An 18,975-nucleotide genomic window follows, 5' to 3' on the forward strand; every position below is an offset into this window, starting at 1 on the left:
ACAACTCCCCAGCTGGGGGTAGGACCTCAAGAAGCCCTCCCCGTCCATGATGGAAGCTTGACTGGCTTGACCTCGTACGGGCGTGGCACAGGTAACCACAGCTGATAAAACTTCGTGTGTGCAAGGGCCTCGTCATGTCTAGGATCCACCATTTCCTTTCAGTGGCACTTGTAGTCTCTCCGACCACTTTCCCTTCATTTCCCTGTGTTCACATCCATCACCCAGATGCTCTCTCCAGCTGGGTGAGACGACTGTCTCTCCTAATGCTCATCATGTGTTCAGAGTTGGAAAGAATAGATGTGTGCCCTGGCTGGTGGTTGCCTCCTTTCTGAGCCTGGGAGCCTCTCCTGCCCTAATGTTCTTGGTTATTCTTACCACCCCTAAGGTGCTTAGGGCTCCTCCGTGGCAGGTTACACCCAAAACAACAATCTCCCAGGTTTACCTTCCTCCCAAAGATGCTTCATCTTCCAATGTGTGACTACGCCAATTTCTAACCTAACACTTGAAGAATGAGTTTCTTTCCTTGTGATGGCTTTGTGTTGTATATGGAGGAAGTTATCATAATTAAGAGATGCCTGGATATTAACACATAATTAGGGAAGGCTAGAGCCTGCAAGGTTGACATGTCCATGCTTCTTTTGGGGTATCCTTCAGAACACCCATTCGTTACGAGAAATAAGTACAGGGCATTGGGATGGGGCACCCACAGTGGTGATGTGTCCTTTGACCTGGCTCGACTCCCACCAGAGAAAAACCTAGGCAGCAATCTGATATCCATGTGACAGTGAATACCACAGTCAGTGGCATCGGGGTGTTATTAAGGAAAACAGTGGCAGCCTTCTTTGACAAATGGATAGGGCAGGGGTGAGGAGAGATTTGCCAGGGAGATGGGGCTGCCCAGAGTCTGAGTCAATGGAAGAAATTTGGATTCATCAGCAACTTAAGCTAAGGGCAGAGGTCTGAGGGAGAAATGCCACTCATAGGCTTGGTATTTGAACACTTGGTTCCCAGTTGGTGATATTGTTTGGGGAGATTTGGGAGATGCAGCCTTGCTAGAGGACATATGTCTCTGGGAGCTGGCTTCCAGAGTTCATAGCCTAGGCCTACTTCCACTTTATCTGCCTGGTGTTTACTGTTGAAAATGTGATCTCTCAACTTCCTGCTACACTTCCTAGGTGCTGTGTCTCCCTCATCATGAAGGACTCTCCCTGGAGAACCATAAGTCTAGAACCATAGGCCCAAATAAACTCTTCTATAAGTTTCCATGGCAATGGTGAAAGCGATACGAAGTTAGTGTGTCCCCCTTCTCAGTGACTAGGCAATGGCAAGCCAGAGGGAAAGGAAGGAGGTCACCGTATCACCTTTCTCCTTATTTTAATTTATTTTTACAGATGGGGGTGTGGGATAAAGAGAGCCGACTCCATTGATCTTTGCTTAATATTAGTACGGAATGTCTTCCCACCATGGTAAGTCATGCTGACGGTCACACTAAATTGCAGGAATCTGCTTTAAGCTTTGCTTTTAACATACCATCCCCATTTCATACCCCATGTCCTTCAAACCATGTATGCAAAGATGGAGGGCAGATTTTCAAAGGTGAGAATGCTCAGGGTAGGACTCCAGAGGTGGTTAGAGGAGGTCTGGGGACGTCATCTCCCCAGCTTCAACCCACAGGAAGAACATCTGCCAGTGAGGAGCAGTGGATGATCGGCAGTACACAGCAGACTTGGGCTCTGTCTGGGACTGCTGGTGCTCGAGTCTGCTCATGGTCCTCCAGACTGTCTGGGTGAGTTCCACTCTTCCCACCCCCAGAGTAACAGTGGCTTCCACTGGGAGGTGCTCCCCAAATCCTGTACAAGCACACCCACACAGAACAAAGCTGTAGCCCTAACATAGATTGGGAGATCCCAGTCCAGTCACAGAAATCATAGCGGGGATTGAGTTTACATTTTCCAGCGTTTCTAGTGAGTTGGGCTGGCATTTATTTCCCATTTCATACGTAGTTTATGTATTAGAATTTTATTTGTTTAAAACTGAAACACCACAATTATATAAGTGTGTAGGGGTATAATATACCCTCTCCACATATGTATACATTGTAGATGGCCAAGGCAACATGAGGAACATATTGGTCACATCTGATATTTATCATTTATGTTATTCCACTAATATTTATGAAGTACCTAATATCTAAACTAGGAGCAGCACAGAGTCAGTTGGATTACTAATTGGCAGTTTTAAGAGGTGTGAGTCACTTTTCTACAGATAAGACTATTGATTTCACAGGGCACTACGTGAGAAAATCAGTCATGGGGATGGGCAGGTAGCTCAGTGGATAAGATCATTTGCTCTGAAAAGGCAAAGGACCAAGTTTGAATCCTTAGCACCCACATAAAAGCCAACTAAGGCTGCATATGCCTTTAACTACAGCGTGGGGTTAGTTGGAGCCTGATAGCTAGCTCACTGACCAGCCACCCAAAAGCAATGAACTCCCAGGAGAGAGAGAGAGACCCTGCCTCGAGGAAGAAGGTGAGCCACAATCAGTGAAGACACGTGATAATTTGCCGAGACCTCCACATGTGTACGAATAGGTGTGTGCATCCACTTACTCATGAGCAAGTCAAACACACACAGACACACACACAACAATGCATACAACATACAACACACAACAAACACCCTCCCCCCCAATAAAGGAGAAAAACCACTCACGACTCTAAAAATGTGGTCTGTATCAGTCCTCTACACTTGTTTGCCTGGGAAGTCTTATGTATAGCCATCAACATCTCAATATTAGACATTTCTTCCATTCGGGTCAAGTTCAATGTTATAGAAGAGGGAGCTTCAGTACCCTAAGTGTCTGTTACAGAGTTTGTCTCAAGTGCCAATCAACCTACTGTACCATCAATGGAAGCCCCACTTCTTTCCGAAGGTCTGAACTACCACCCCCTAACAGGAAATAATAGTAATTGTTAATAAAAATAATATTGTCAGTGATAATGGCAAGTGTTAATAATTAGCAATCCCACATTGATTTGGAGATGAAGATCCTGGTGTCGCAATGCTTTGCTATCCCTGGGCCCTTTGTGAATTAGGCAAAGGCAGATCGCTGCTTTGTCACATTGATTAAATCAACTTATTAATATAAAACAAAACCAGACCCACAATGCCTGTTGGAAATTGCCGTATATATTTACTTTGTATCATAGGCATTTCTATCTGTCGAGTGGCAAGCCAGTTATCTATCTCACGTCTCTTACAGAAATAATTTAATGTGGTCTATTTAATATTAGTATCTTGTTTTATGATTCATTTTCTAGTCAACCCTATTCAGACACATTATTTTCTAGAAGTAATAATTACAATGATTTGAATATAAAATACAGCGTACATGTGTTGTGGGTTTCCTTCTAAGAGGCTGTCTTCTGCTTACAGGTTTAATTGCCATCACTGGCTTGAATTTATAAGGCTACAGGACTGGAAGGTGAAATCTCTGTGCATCCGCGGCCTCATACTTCAAAGGATTTAGAGTCTGGAGAAAGCCTCCCTCTAAAAACAAATCACGGGGAGTTAATATACTGCCTCCCATCCGAACTTCCATCATGTCCCCAGATACAAAGGCCCGCGTTCAAGGTAGACGTTTCATATTAGATTCTGCTCTGAGGGATTCGACAGAGCAGGGATTACCATGCCAAAAGCTATGGGGTTTCCACAGCGCAGAAGGGGATTGTCTCTGTAATCCGGCCGCCTTCCCTCATCAAAGCAAGGCTGCCTTTCAGAGCCTTCTTACCAGGGAAATCTCCCGAATCTGCTTGACTGCTCAGAGGAGCAGGGAACTCATTACTTAATGTGGAAAATCAGCCTGTGACTGGTCAAGTCCCCCTGCGATATCCTGGGAGCTGGAGTGAGTAAGACTCAGCAATCAGGATCTGTGTGGGACCTGCCCTTGGACACCTACCTGGCTGGGTCATTTTGAGCAATTCATCTCATTTTTCCAAATGGTGTCGAAACTTCCTTAGTGGTAGCACATGAAGGGGAATATGTTCCTCTACGGAGGCTGGGAAAGGGAGAAGAGAAGGTGACCATGAGACTCCAGGAAGGCTTCACATACACCAACCCTGTGTTACCTGCCCTTGCTATACTCATCTTTGGCGCCTTACGCTTATATAGCAAGTACTTCATTGACTGAGCCACATCCCCAGCTCCAGGGACCTCTGTTTTGATGTAGGTAGGAAGCAGGTCATTCACATGTCTGGCCCACTTCTCCAGATTCCAGCTTTTGACCCTCAACCCACAGTTAGCAATGTAGGACCCAGCCTTTTCAGAGGTGTCACCCCACTGTGCCACCTGGGGTGGTCCGAACCACAGCATAGCACATCCCCTGCTGGCTGAACAGGATGTCACACCTGAAGAAAAAATTAATCTTCTGCCTGCAGCAGCTACCAATAGCCAATAGCTGCTCCTTTAGGGGTGGGATTTCATTAGAACCTCCCCTCCTCCCCATGCTGAAATGTCCACTGGCTTGATCTTGTGTTGGTCTTGTGCAGGCAACCACAGTTATTGGGAACTGATGAATGTGGTAGCCCCCCTCTGCACCCCCACCATCATGCCTAGAGGACACCATTTTGTATCTGCCTAACTGACTGCTCCAAAGAGCCTCATGACTTAATGAGGACAATTAGTCTCTGACTGTCCAAGTTCTAGTGTCCGGAAACAGTCACAGTGAGTTAGAAGGAATGTAACTTGGACATCAGGGGATATGGGTGGGGGCTTGCCTCTGCTGCTTACCTGGCCATGCTTACTGAAGACAACAGCAAATGGTGTTGTCTTAGGACTCTGTGTATTTTTGGTTTTGATCATAGCACCTTCTGGTCTGATGACCATGAACATATGACTTAATGCTGTTCAGTGTCCTCATCCAAGCAATAAAGATTGCAGTGGGACCTTCCCCCCACAGCGTGCACCAGGGCTTGATAGCTTCTAATCCATTATTGTTCACATCCCTGCTGTGTTAGGTTTCCATTGCTGAGACAAAGAAAGTATCAGTGATGAGCCTTCATCCTTTAAGTAGGAAGGAGGTGCTTTGTCGAGCAGTGTTCATTGCTGTGGATCTGAAATAGTGACTCCAATGGTCTGTGTGTGCATTAAATGCCGAGGCAACAAAGTGGGAGAACACAGTAGGATAGAAGCAAGCACTAGGAAGAGGCAATGAGTTTGGACAGTAAAAAGGATGGAGAAGGATAGGCAGAGGATGGAATGGTGGGAGCTGCTGTAATCCAGGCAGGCCACACAGCCCAGCAGGGAGCATGCAGGGGAGAGGTGGAGCCTGATTGCAGAGTTTCACCGATGAGAAACTGAGGCACAGGGGTGGCAGCTTGGGCAGGATCTGTGGTAGAAGATCAGATAGAGACAGAAGATGGATTGGGAGGAAGAGAGCACCTTGGGTTCCATTGCGAAGCTAAAAGAGGTAATGAAGGGCTCTATGGGAAAGATGCAGGGAAAGTGGCGATTGTGTTTCATGGTGATTTCTCTGGCAAAGCTGTGGGAATTGGAACAGAGGGAATACAAATCCTACAGACCACTTTTTCAAACAAGAAAGAAAAGAGCATTAGAGCAATGTTGGTTTGGATGGGAAAAAAAGGCTTGATGACAGAAATGAGCATGGTAGGCTGATGTGGGAGGCCCCTCTGTATGCTGTGAATGTGTTTTATTAGCATTGCTTAATAAAGAGACTGTTTTGGCCTATGGTAGGGCAGGATATAGCTAGGTAGGAAAGTCAAACTGAATACAGGGAGAAAGAAAGCAGAGTCAGAGAGATGCCAGCTGTTGGAGAAGTAAGATGTGAGGTAATACCATAGCCATGTCGCAATATATGGAGCAATAGAAATGAGTTAATTTGAAAATAAGAGCTAGTTAGTAATAAGCCTGAGCCATTGGCCAAACTTTTATAATTAGTACAAGCCACTGAGTGTTTATTTGGGAACTGGCCGGTGGGAGAGAAACCTCCAGTTCCAGTAGACTCTATGGAATCAACTCTATGTCAGTCAGTTAAAACTATGCAAGAATAGCGATCAACCCCCAAGTTGCAGCAGCAAAGCCTTGCCAGGAACTTATGCTTCGTGATCGTCTCAGGAGGCACAGGAAGTCCACGGCACTCCCCCTCAAAGAGGAATGAAAAGATGCAGAGCCAAACCAGGATTCTAGTTTCTCCATTCAGGGCACATCCCCTCTGCTGACATGTGACTAGCCTGTTGGGGAACGTTATTTTAAGGTATGCTACTTTTGTTTATGTTGTAATTGCTCAACTCTATGAAGCTGTGTTACTGTACCTGTCTAAAATACCTGATGGTCTAATAAAGAGCTGAGTGGCAAATAGTGAGGCAGGAGAGAAGAACAGGCTGGGCTGGAAGGCAGAGAGGGTAAATATGAAGAGAAGTGTGGGAGGAAAGGGATCTGGGAATGAGAGAGAAGGAGGAAGACTTCAGGGGCCAACCACCCAGCCACCCAGCTACACAGCTGGACATGGAGTGAGAAGGAAAGAAAAGATATACAGAAATAGAGAAAGATAAAAGCCCCAGGGCCTAAGATTGACAGGATAATTTAAGAAAAGCTGGCAAGAAACAGATCAAGCTAAGGTTGGGCACTCATAACTAAGAATAAGATTCTGTGTGTGCTTTATTTGGGGGCCAGGTGGTATCCCCCCAAAAGCCAAAAGAGCAAAAACAACATCACTAGCCACAGCAAGTCACTCGATGAGCAGTGGCATCGCTGTGCCGGGAGACGTAGGAGACAGAACATTCCCACAGTGATTCACTCTGTGGTTGCCTGCCTGCTTGCTTCTAAGTGACCTGCTCCAAAGTCCTATTCAGTCTCTAGATCCACCACCCCACAATACTCACAGGACCCAGCCAGAGCTCTCCCTGAGTTGTATCCCTTGAGACAAAGCCCAGGTGCATTGTAATTTCAATGTTGCTGTACCAAAGTGTCCCAGGAGAACATAGTAGAAGCAGTGAGGTACCTATGGAGGGCAGAGAGAGACAATGGCCCAGGCCATAGGGATCAGAAGCCTGCTGAACAGAAGTGATGATCTTCTACCCTGGGGCCTGGTGTATGGTTTTGCATCCAGGCTCTCCTCTGTGGGAACATCTAAGCCCATCTTTATTTACAGCCCTCAAGAGGGTGAAGTAGGATGCAAAGTGTGGAATGAGGTGTTGATGCAGAACGCACTTCACTGGGACAGTCATCTGTCGGAGGGGTGGGGCTACACCCTTTCCTCTGATGCTACACTGAATTCTGTTTATAACCCCAGCCTTTCATTTGGGCGTTGAGATGGCTCAAGAGCCCCATCCAATATCATTGAGGGTGCTGAAGGGAATTGTGGGTGATGGGGACGGGATGCCGGTTTGGGGAGAGTGGCAGATCCGTGGAAGGAAAGGATAGGGCTGGCGTTGGGAGCTGCCAGTTAATTTGAAGCTTGAAAACTGGATGCTCAGCAGCCGGTATGTGCCAGCTTTAATAGCCTGACTCCTCCCAGCCCCCGCCCCCTCCCTCTTCCTCCCTAGTCCACCCAACTTTGACTGGACCTGTTGCTGAGTGATATGATTACCACGGTGTGTACCCTCTGGCATTATTTAAAAAAGCGAATCCCTAATCCCTGCTTAATTTTATGAACTGTCAAAACGATTCTAAATATCTGCTCTGTTTGCATTTTCACCTCGGGACAGGCGTCCAGAGGTACAGATTGGGTGTACAGGAGTGGACTGGAGGCAATTTTCATCTCTCAGTGCCTGTAGCAGGAGAAGCTGGGTTGTCATGATCACTAGATCATCTCTAAAGATCAACACGTTGTACCTGCAAATGGTTCTGCGGGAAAATGCAAAAGACACAGGCACTGAATTGATGAGAGGTGGGGAATGATTGCTCTTCCTAATCCCTGGTGGGGGTGGGGCATTTTACCAAGACAATTGCTGGCTGCTTCTGTTCAGCGCTGTTTGGAATGCTGGGTGGGAGAAGCCTGCTTCCTAGGCCCTGGTGTTACTCAACCTCTGAGGGAGGCACGCCATGCTGGGACAGCAGAGCTGAGGGGCTTCTGCAAGCAGGTCCTGAAGAGGTGGGACTCTGGTCCCGTAAGGTTTACAGAGCATTGTCCCTGTCCCCTCAAAACCATGGGATTAGAAAATGCAGGGGAGGGGAGAGGCTGCCCCAATGCCTAGGCAGAACATTCTTTTCCTTCTTCTCCTGTGCCCCAATCTCCCTGCAGTGGACTGGAAAGGAAGACCAAGCGGAGATGATGGTTTGACTGGTCCAAATGGCACGCTGTTCCTGTTCTGACTTCCATTTATGCATCTGAGGGAGGATGAGGGTATAGGGATGCCAAGAGAAAATGCCTCCAGCAGATCTGGAAACAGAAGGACTAAGCCCCTGCCGGGCTAGTGGGAGCTTGCTCTCTGCCTCTGTCTCTTCCTCTGCCTCTCTTTCTCTCTAGTTCTAGCTCTCTCTATGCCAGTTTTATCTAGCTCTAGCTCTCTATCTCTATTTCCATCCGGCTCTAGCCCTCTCTATCTCTCTATCTCTCCCGTCCTCCCTCCCTCATTTCGTTTCTTTCATGTGCTTGCTTGTGGCTGCATGTGCATATGTGCACGCATGGAGGCCAGAGGTCGACTTGGCTGTCTTCTCCCATCCCTCCCCACACACTGAACCTGGCTTTACCTATCTGTCTATGCAGACTGCAGGCAGACCAAAGGATCTTCTGTCTCTCCATACTCCCTTAGACCTGAGATTACAGGAGTGTGACTCTGCATCCAGGATTTTAGCTATGTGCTGGGGATGGCATTTTAACTGACTGAGCAATCTTCGACTTTGGCTTGGTCCTCATTATTGGTCAAAGGTGGTGTGTTAGGGGAGGATGGCGGGCCACTCTGGCTTCTTCTTTGTCTTCCTTCTCTCAGCTCTTGGGAAGGGAAGGTACACATTCAGGAAAGGGAAGATGGTGTCTCTGGAGGGATCTCACCTTCTCACCCAAAACTAAGCCTGTGTTTGAAAAGTGGATGAGTATTATGAAAAGGTCCTTAACGTTCTGGACATGGAGATTGTTGATGACCAAGAAAACTGAGAAGCGATTAGAAATCCCACCACTCCTCTTTGCTCATGGACTTTAGGGACCAGAAGGTAAACTTTCTTCTCTTTATTCCCCAGGATGCCAAAAATCAGGGTTCGAAGGACAATTGTTCTTTTCAGAAGACTAATAGTCAGGTCTGAATTCAGTGCACTCAGACTTCAGTTTCTGGACTTAGTAAATACGATAGTAGGACTGGAGAGATGGCTGATGCTCTGCGGAGGACTCGGGTTCAATCCCCAGCATTTGTAACTCCATTTCCCAGGACATGGCACCTTCTTCTGCCCTCTGTGGACACCAGCACATGCATGGTGCACAGACATAGATGCAGGCAAAGCAAACAAGGTAAACGTCGCAGGAAAAATCTCTACAAAGTCTTCTTTCATCAGCCTTCTTAAAGAAAGTCTGGCCCACCTATAGTCCTGAGGAGCCAAGCATTCCAAACTCTTCACCTGAAGTTGTCCTTGAACAGACAGACAGGCAGGGCGTGGTCACTGGAGCCACAACCCAGAGAGCTTTCCAGACTCTGGTTGACCTCTCAGATCTCCCCCCATCATCCGGTTTGGTATTTTTGTTTGCTTCACTTTATTTTCATTTAAAATATAATGGTATCATCTCCCCCTTCCCTTCTCCCTGCACCAACCTCTCCCATGTCTCCCTTTTTTCAAATGCTTTAAATTTGTTGAATCTTTGCTTGTTCGCCAGCACTCTATGGAGTGATTTGGAGAGTCAAATTTCCCTGGGTGGAGGTAGCATTGCTCCAAACGATCAGCAGTTAGGAGTTTTCAGAGAAAGTCGGGAGAGTTAATGCTCTTACACTTTGGATTTTAATGCCCTGTGATTTGTTGATTGCAGATCAGATCTTCTGCGGAAGGAAATGCTTACATCACTTCAACCTGTGTCCAAAAGTCCAGCCACTCTTTTAAAGGCTGGATAATATCCACAGTGATTCCTTAAAGCTGCTTTAAAATCTCGTCCTTTACAGAATGCTTTTAATACGCAGTACTTCGCGCCAACAGTGTGGTTTAATGTTTTTTTATTGACTAATAAAACATTTTAAATAACATTTAATATTTAGTCATGTTAATAGCAGCTAACAGCTCACACGTATTAAAGGAATAAACGGTGTGAGGGCTGCCATAACCCAGATACCTTTAGTAGTTGCCTTACATAACTGGGCTTCATTCTGAGCAACACCTGGAGGCTAGTTTTTGTCTCCATGCAATAAATTAAAAGGAAACCTGAGAGAGAGAGAGAAAAGAGCGATTAGGTTGAGGTCACACACCTGGTCACTGACAGAGGCGGAGCACACACCCCGGGTCCCCGGGAATATTTACGGTGTCCATCTTAGCAAGGCAAAAGAAAATATCAGTCCCTTGAAACTGACAGGACCCAGCTAAGACAGGGCTTGTCAAACCTTCCTCTTGTTTCAAAGAGCATATTGCTGCTTTGAGGTCCACACGTGTATTTGGGAGAGTGACCATTTAGACCTTATATGAAATCCAAAGAGGAAAGACTAAAAAACCCAAACCGTCTTGAGCGTGAGGACAATGTGGATTCTCTTTAGAAGAAGGCAAACTCTTTCTTCTCAAAGAAGGCATTTTGTACATCATCACGTGGAAACCCGTGTGTGAATTGGGGAAGGCGGGAGACCTGGGGGAACATATGGGCCCATTAATCATGAAATATTGATCATGGATTGAAACAATGAAACAGGCTCCCTGACACGTGGGCTTGGCTGGTTGGGTCAGGGTGTTCAGGAAAGTAACATGGAGCGCTGTTAGCATTCATCCCTTTCTCTCCTTTTGTTAGCAGGTTAGCGCTCACCCAATTCACATATCCTCAGACTCATGAATTATTAATCACAGGAGCTAAAAAGTCAATCCAATCTGGTTAGATACAGTAGTTCCTGTGACTTCCAAACCTTTAAATAATGAATGGTTCATCACCTCCCCGGTGCATGTCAAGCAAGGTGACTGTCTAGAATCAAAACTCCCCCAGGGGACAGAAGCAACCTGGTCATCAAAAAGCCATTCTTAAGAACAGCAAGTCCACACGGTTGTATCACGGTGGCCACTCTCAAGAGAGCTCATTCTGTCCTGAGAAGGGGAGGCATTTTGAAAACTGAAGCCCTCTATAGCCTCAAACAATGCCGGAAGGGCGGGCCTGACAAGAGGACCCAACTCCCACCAACACACTGTCCAAGACAGAAAGCTTTCTACTAATTCTTGGGAAGACCATCACACTGTTAATGCTTCAGGTAATCCTCTGATCCATATTCATCACGGTCAGAAACTTTAAGATAGGAACATACTAAGAGGAGAAACAAAGAGTATACTAGGATTGTCCTGACTATAGTGAACGGGGGACTCCAAGACAAGGGGACTGTGTTTGCTAAAGACAGAAAGACAAATCTGAAAGTTACTGGATGTAACTGGATGGGAAAACAGTAGGGCAAATGATAAAAACCTATTAGTGAAATAAACAGGATCAGCAAGCACCAATGAGTAACAGGCTGGGCCCTAGTCAAAATCAGCTAATAGTTCTATTTATTTTATTATTATTATTATTATTATTATTATTATTATTATTATTATTATTATTATTATTATTTTACATGGACAGGTGACTGTCTGAATGTATGTCGGTGTATCACTTGTGTACCTGGTGCCTGAGGAAACCAGAAGAAAGCACTGGGTCCCTGGAACTGGAGTTACAGATGGTTGTGAGACACCATGCAGGTGCTGGAACTGAACCCAGCTTCTCCAGAAGAGCAGTGTTCTAAACTGTTGATCCATCTCTCCAGCGCCCCAGTGAGAATGAGGCACCCATGGGATGGGGGCTCTCATCACTTGCTGATGCTTCAGGATCAATTGGTCTGGTCCATCCTGATGCCTGCTGAGCTGCATTCCAGATCCTTCCACGATCTCCAAGTTCCTGGAGCTAGGGAACACTGGCTGTCTTTGGGATTCTGTCCTGTCTGTCTGGCTTAGTGACTGTGCTGTCCTGGGGCAGATGTCTGCAGAAGCAGCGGTAGGAAACAGCAAGCAGAGTGTGCCTGTCTTGCTCACCACGTGTCTGCCCTGAATCTAATTGGGTAACTCGGTTAAACTTCTCAAATGCACACAGATTGAGAACAAGCCCAAAGGCCGGTTATTTATTTATTTTACTGATTCCTATATAAGCACTGCTGTACAAAACACAAGCTACCAGGTGACGTTGTATTCCAGACAAGCAAGATATTTTTAAGTACCACCACCACACCGCAAACTTTATGTGAGATACACTAAGAAATAAACCAAGTTACTTGGTTTTCTGAAATTTTGACTGGACAAGGAATTTTTTTGTTTTTTGTTTTTGTTTTGTTTTTCGAGACAGGGTGTCTCTGTAGCTTTGGAGCCTGTCCTGGAACTAGCTCTTGTAGACCAGGCTGGTCTCGAACTCACAGAGATCCGCCTGCCTCTGCCTCCTGAGTGCTGGGATTAAAGGCGTGCGCCACCACCGCCCGGCTTTTTTTTTTTCTGGACAAGGAATTTTATGTGTTTCCTTTGCAGTTTTACCAGGAATGCAAACTGGAATCGCAGGCCCTTACTCTGCTGAGAAATTGTCCCCAGTAGACAAAATTCTTAATGACAGAGAGAAAGCTGTACACCTAAAGCTTTACATTATCTTCCTCCCTCCCTCGCCCCTGACCTTTTTTACTAGTTTCCTGGGCAGTTACTTCTACAGCCATGCTACCCATGAGGGTGGAAACTGAACCAGGCCCTTACCAGCTCATTTGACACGGCGCCCTAAACACCTGTCTGTTATTAGAGTATCGTGTATACTGCATTCCCGCTATAGATAAGCCTGGAGCTGATTGCAGGGCAAAGCAGGATACATACATACATACACATACATGTGTGTATACATATATATGCAAATATGTATATGCAAATGTTTCATTTTGTAAGAGGGACCTGAAGACTTCCTGCAATCAGTCCCCGCAGGGACTGAGAAAATACTGCATACCCATTGGTCAGAATTGAGTTCCTATCCACCCATTCCTCCTCCTGAAACCCATTCTTGGAAGAACAATCCATTGATTCTGGCAGAGGCCACATCTTGCTCAGAGTCTTTCTTACAGATGCCTTGTTTTTAGGAGGGTGAACCTGTGCCTTAGAGAGGCCTTGGGGCAACCTTTGGAGCTGTAGGGTGTGGACACACACCATGGACGCTGGACCCTGCGGTGTGTGAGAGCCCTCTAGACGAGAGACGAGACATGCTGTCTCGGACCACTCTCCTGTCATTTCCTTGGTTTCGTTTCTCACAGAACATAGACACCCCACCCCCCCTCATGCCAGCTAACACTCTTCCCTCTGTTGCCATCCGAGGTGTGGGCCCTGTCACTCCTGTCACCTGTGCAAAGCCTGGGTGGCTTCCTCCTCCCTCTCTCCCTCCCTGCTGCCTTGCCTTCCTCCCCTTGGGTCTGTGACCGCAGGGGTGAGCCGCTGGCCTCTGAGTGCCACTTTCTCAGCGGGGCACTTCCTCCCGAAAGCTGCTTTGGCGAATTGTTTATCTCTTACAAGGATAGCAAGAAAGATCCTATCAGTGAAACTCTATCTGTCTGGGCACAGATGTCTGCCTCCCTGGCAGCCTCCCCTTCGTCCTGCTGTGCCCTACGTGCCTTGGGTCTTTCTCTCCCCACCCCCACACCCCCTCCTCTGCATTCTGAAGCCAGGGAAGGGAAACACAGAGGGCAGAGCATACAACTGCCTCTGGGAGCCTAGGAACTGTTCAGAGAAGCTAACCTTCAGGTTTTCCGGCAACTGTCACCATGGGTCATGTTTGGAGGGAACAGGAGGACACAGGAGCTCAGATCGCAATCTGGATAGCAGCTTTTTTTTTTTTTTTTTTTGCAGGATGCAGAGGAAAAGGGAAGTGGGATTTTGTATATGGCTAATCTAAAATACCCAGAACAGGAGGCACTTGCACTGCCCTCTAGAACTTTCTGCAGCTAAGGTAATGCGTGTTTGGTTGGGCTATGCCATTTACTAGCACCCAGACACAATTGATACAGTGACTTTCTGAAACACAACACAAAAGGGGGGGCTGCAACCTTTAGCTTTATTTATTTTGATTAATTGAGATTTGAATGAGCTAGCCAATTAGCGTAGTTTCAGATACTGGGTGATGACCATAGATCATGCACACCTCTGACACCTTGCTTCTTTCTGATAACTGCTGGGGACAAAAGCCTTAGTTGGCTTGCCACTTCTGAATATACTTGCTCGGCTTTGCTGTCCTCAGATCCAGTGAATAACCTCCACCCTGCCTTCTCTTTTAGAGTCTCCATGGCAGGGGCTGAGCTTGCTGAAGCCTAATTTGAGCAACGGTACCTGGGCAGGATGGAGCTGGGGAGGGGTGTGCGAGAGTTCATTTCTTCCAGGGGAGATATGTTCCCACATGCAAGGCTCCAAAGAGATGCAAGAGTCCTTGATGTTGTTTGGTGGCTATGCCTATTTTGCAACTATGTGTGAAGAGGTGTCATTTTGATGTCCGAAGAATCCAAATTTCAATATGTAAGTCACTGGATGACTGTGTCTACTGACACACCTCTTCACACCCCACTTCCTAACCTGAAGTGCCAACAGGTGGGAAAAGAGGAGGTTCTGTGTTTAGGATGCCAGGCACCATGCCCACGGTACCAATAAGTGCCTGTCCCTACCCTTCCCCTTGGATAACAATCACTGATTTGGAGACAAAATTTATGAGAAATGACACCCTTCAGATGCCTGGTGGAGGGCTATTTTATCTAATTCGGTTCCTGAGGTGATGGATGAAATATTAACTGTTTCTAACCCCCTGTCAAATGTTGTGACATTTCTAGACTTAAATCCCTAAGTTCCACTGGGTTTCTTTACATGCAGCGAGCAAAGTTTCCATCTTCTAAGGAAAAGGGCTTTTAAAAATCGTATTTGAACGACCTTAAAAGGCTTCCTAGACATCAAAAAGCCCTAAAAATAGTATTTTGACGATCTAGTTGTTAGCAAATCAGGAACATGTGGATACGATTTTCATCAGTCTGCACGACTCTTTCAATCCCGGGATGGGACAGAGGCCTTAGCCCAATGCATTTGAGGTTTCACTAAACTTGGAGCATTTGAGAAATGCTTTGTGACACATGCCAGGGCTCAGATGGAGGGCAGAATCTCCTGCCATCTCCTTTGCAAATGCGGAAGGGAATTTGAGTCAAGAAGGGACTGGTAGCTGTCCCCAGGTCTTGTTCAGAACACTCTGTCCATCCACCCCCACCCTGTGATGCCGCAGCCTCAGGATCCCTGGCTGGTCCCTGGAAGCTGAAGGGTATTGCTGATACCAACAAGGTGGAGCTTTGCAGGTGACTTGGTGACTTCCATTTCACAGAAAAAACAGTTGCTCCCACCCACAGGTACTAAGAATGACTTATTCAGGCTGGACTAAGGGACCCACTCAGCAGGGATTCCATACAGAGAGGTATCATACACATATACAGATGAACAGAGACATACACACAGACACACAGACACACACACAGAGAGACAGCACAGACACACAAAGAGACAACACAGAGAGAGAGAGAGAGAGAGAGACAGCACAGACACAGACAACACACACATACACACATGGACACACATAGATACACATGAACACACACACAGGCACACACAGATACACATGAACACACACATACACACACACAGGCACACACAGAGAGACAGCACAGACACGCAAAGAGACAACACAGACACACATGGACACACACACACACACACACACACACACACAAAGGCACACAACATGCCCCCAGGAGAAAGAAGAATCAGGGAATGTGTTGGCATGTGGCCAGCACTAACCCATCTCTTTCATATGCTTCAGGCCTAGCTCTCCCATTCTTCCAGGGAATTCAAGTCAGCAGGCTAAGCTCCCCTCCCCTCCATTCTCTCCTCCTTAGCTCGCCTTTTCTCTACTCCTCTCCTTTGTTGCCTTCTCCCCTCCCCTCTTCTCTCCTCTTCTTTGCTCCTGGCCTCCCCTCTTTTTTTCTTTAATCACTGGCTCTTCTCTCCCTCCCCATTCCTTTCCCTCACTCTTTCCTTACCTTCTCTACTCCTCTTTACCCCTCAATTCCCACTTCTCTTCTTGCTCACTCCTTTCCCCTGCATCTTCAGGGTACACCTAAATTCCTCGGCACTTCCTGTTCAAATCAAACACCAATGTCTCCTGTCTGCCTACTCAAGGGAGGCTACCATTCCGTACACTTGGTTGGCTCTGGACACCCCTCGCCCCCAACCACTAAAAGCAGGCTGCTCCAGCAGCGGTTAATCACCCCATCCTGGTCAGCAGCAGGCCTGCGCACAATGGGGAGGCCTTTCGGGAGGGTGAACCCACCTCTGCAGCTCCTGCAATGAGGTCAAACAGCTGGACCTGCTGCTTGAGGTGAAATTTGCCTGTGCCTGGCTTGAGGCCTGAGGATGGCACACAAGTGGGCAGGACTGAGCTCAGAATGGTCCCTCTGAGGTTGTGCATGCCTTCTCCGGCACACGTTGATCCCACGGCTGTATTGGCATCAGGAGCATGGACTTGGACTGACCTCCTGGTTGCTCACAGATTCAGCAACTGTCAGTAGGAACAGGTTTTCCAGGGACTTCAGGAGAAATTATTTCCTGAAGGGGACTTTGCTTTTACCTTTAAAATTAATTTTATTTTTTAATTTAAATTATTTTAAACCAATACTTAAAAACAATGCAATAGCACCACATGTGTACAAAATAAGTAAGGTTTAAGTTGGGTTAAATATCTGCTTCTTTGAATATTTTTAATTTTTATGAACATATTCAAATTAGTTTCTTAGATTCTCTGTGTGTGTCTATCTCTCTGTCTGTCGTGGGTGGGGGGGGGGGGATTAGAACAGTACAGCTTTTAAATTGTTATGCAGTAAAGGCTGCCCTTTAACCCTTGATCCTCTTGCCTCTCCCTCCAGTGTTCTGAGACTACAGGCCTAGCTTAAGCTCTATGCAAATTGCGGTATGTGGCTGGAGAAATGGGTCAGCGGTTAAGGGCACTGACTGCTTTTCCAAAGGAACTGGCTTCTGAGTACCCACATGGCAGCTCATAACCGCCTGCAAATCCATTTCCAGAAGATCACATGGCCTCTTCTGGCCTTTGTGGGCATCAGGCCTGCACATGGTACATAGACATACATGCAGGCAAACACTCATACACATAAAATAAAATTAAATAAAACCTTAAAGCTAAAGCTAAAAGCATATCACAGCTTTCTGTAGTTAAACTATAGTGCTTCTTACTTCCAGGTAGGTATAAGTTATGTGTACATCACCACTGTCAAGTGTGGGATGGGCAGTGTCTCTCTTGACTGATCATTATGTGGGAACCAACACAGGGCACTGGGTTTGACCCAACCCTCAGAGTATCCCCGACAACTATGAGAAAGACAGGGAATTATGGGTGCAGTTTGCTGGAGCTTAGCCTGCTGGAGGTGAGCTATGAGCTCTAGATTCCTGATAACGTGCTAGAATGACAAAATGGGAGGTCTGAGGATAGAGCCCAGATGCAGGTGCTTGCTGCTGAGTCCTTCCTGTCACAGAAAGTACTCAGAGCTCTCCTGCCTCTTCCCTGGCTTCCCTGGCTTTTCCTGAAGAAACTTGCGTTCAGGCTCAGGCTCCAGCACTTCTTCAGAGGAGGAAACAGAGCTTCCCCTGGAAGTGCTGATCCTTGGGACTCAGGACAGAAGCACAGGGAGGAGACAGTGTCCATACAACCCTGGGCAGCAGTTTGTCCTGAGATTCAGATGGGAAGGAACCCATGAAATGATACACCATCTCCAATGAACAATATGGGCTCTTTTTTAAAGACTAATGTCATCAAAAGCAGAGGAATGACTTGACATTAACAGTTAATTATTGCTGCTAATAATAATGATCGTAGAGCAGTTAGTGCAGTTCCCTTTGGCCCTTGTTTGTTTACTTCTTGTTATTTGTTTGTTTGGTTGTATGATGTTGTACTCGTGTGTGATGCACGTATCTGTTACTGAGGGTGTGTGCAGGCAGCTGAGCCTGGGTGGGGAAGCCTGAGGTTGTTGTCAAAATGTTTTTCCTCAGTTGCTCTCCACCTTCATTTATTTATTTTTTGAGACAGTCTGTCACTGAGTCTGAAGCTGGACTAGTTGGTTAGCGTGCTTGTCAGCTTGCACATCCTTTGTGGGTCCCTTAAGCCAGCAGTGCCTCTGTCTCTGGTTCTGCAGTCTGGGCATGAGACACCATCCTACAAGAGCAAACTAAGGAAACTGATTTGTTCAATAGAAATCCATGGCTACAATTCAGTCTCCTGACTCTATTGATGATTCCTTCCAGCGCATCCCACACCAGGCTGGTGCTAGGAGACATTTAGAGGTCTCATAGTCCCCGATTTTATCTGTGGAGAATTCTAGATGAGGTTCATGTATTTAGAACCGAGACCACAGTCACAGGGAAGCTGTCTCATCTAGTTCATGATGTACATAAATGACTGATGGGCCCTTCTTTTTGAAGGCTGTCCTCCGAAGTTGAAAGAAAAGTCCACCAACCCTCTTCTGTGCCATTTGTTCTGCAGTTTCGGGCTACAGTCTCCACGGGAGTGAACTGGTTAACCTTCTGCATCTCAGGGTGGAACAAGCATACCAGAGGAAGAAGCTCCCACTCTTCCTGCACTCGGCTTGGCTCAGAATTCTCATGGATGTATCCTTGCTTTCCCCTGTGATTCTCTATCAGCCTCCCAGTATCTCTTGTAGGGACCCTCCTCCAGGGCCACATGAAGCATTTTTCTTAATAGTTAGACTATTTCAA

The sequence above is a fragment of the Arvicola amphibius genome, chromosome 7 (genome assembly GCF_903992535.2).
Source record: "Arvicola amphibius chromosome 7, mArvAmp1.2, whole genome shotgun sequence".
NCBI classification, from domain to species: domain Eukaryota; kingdom Metazoa; phylum Chordata; class Mammalia; order Rodentia; family Cricetidae; genus Arvicola; species Arvicola amphibius.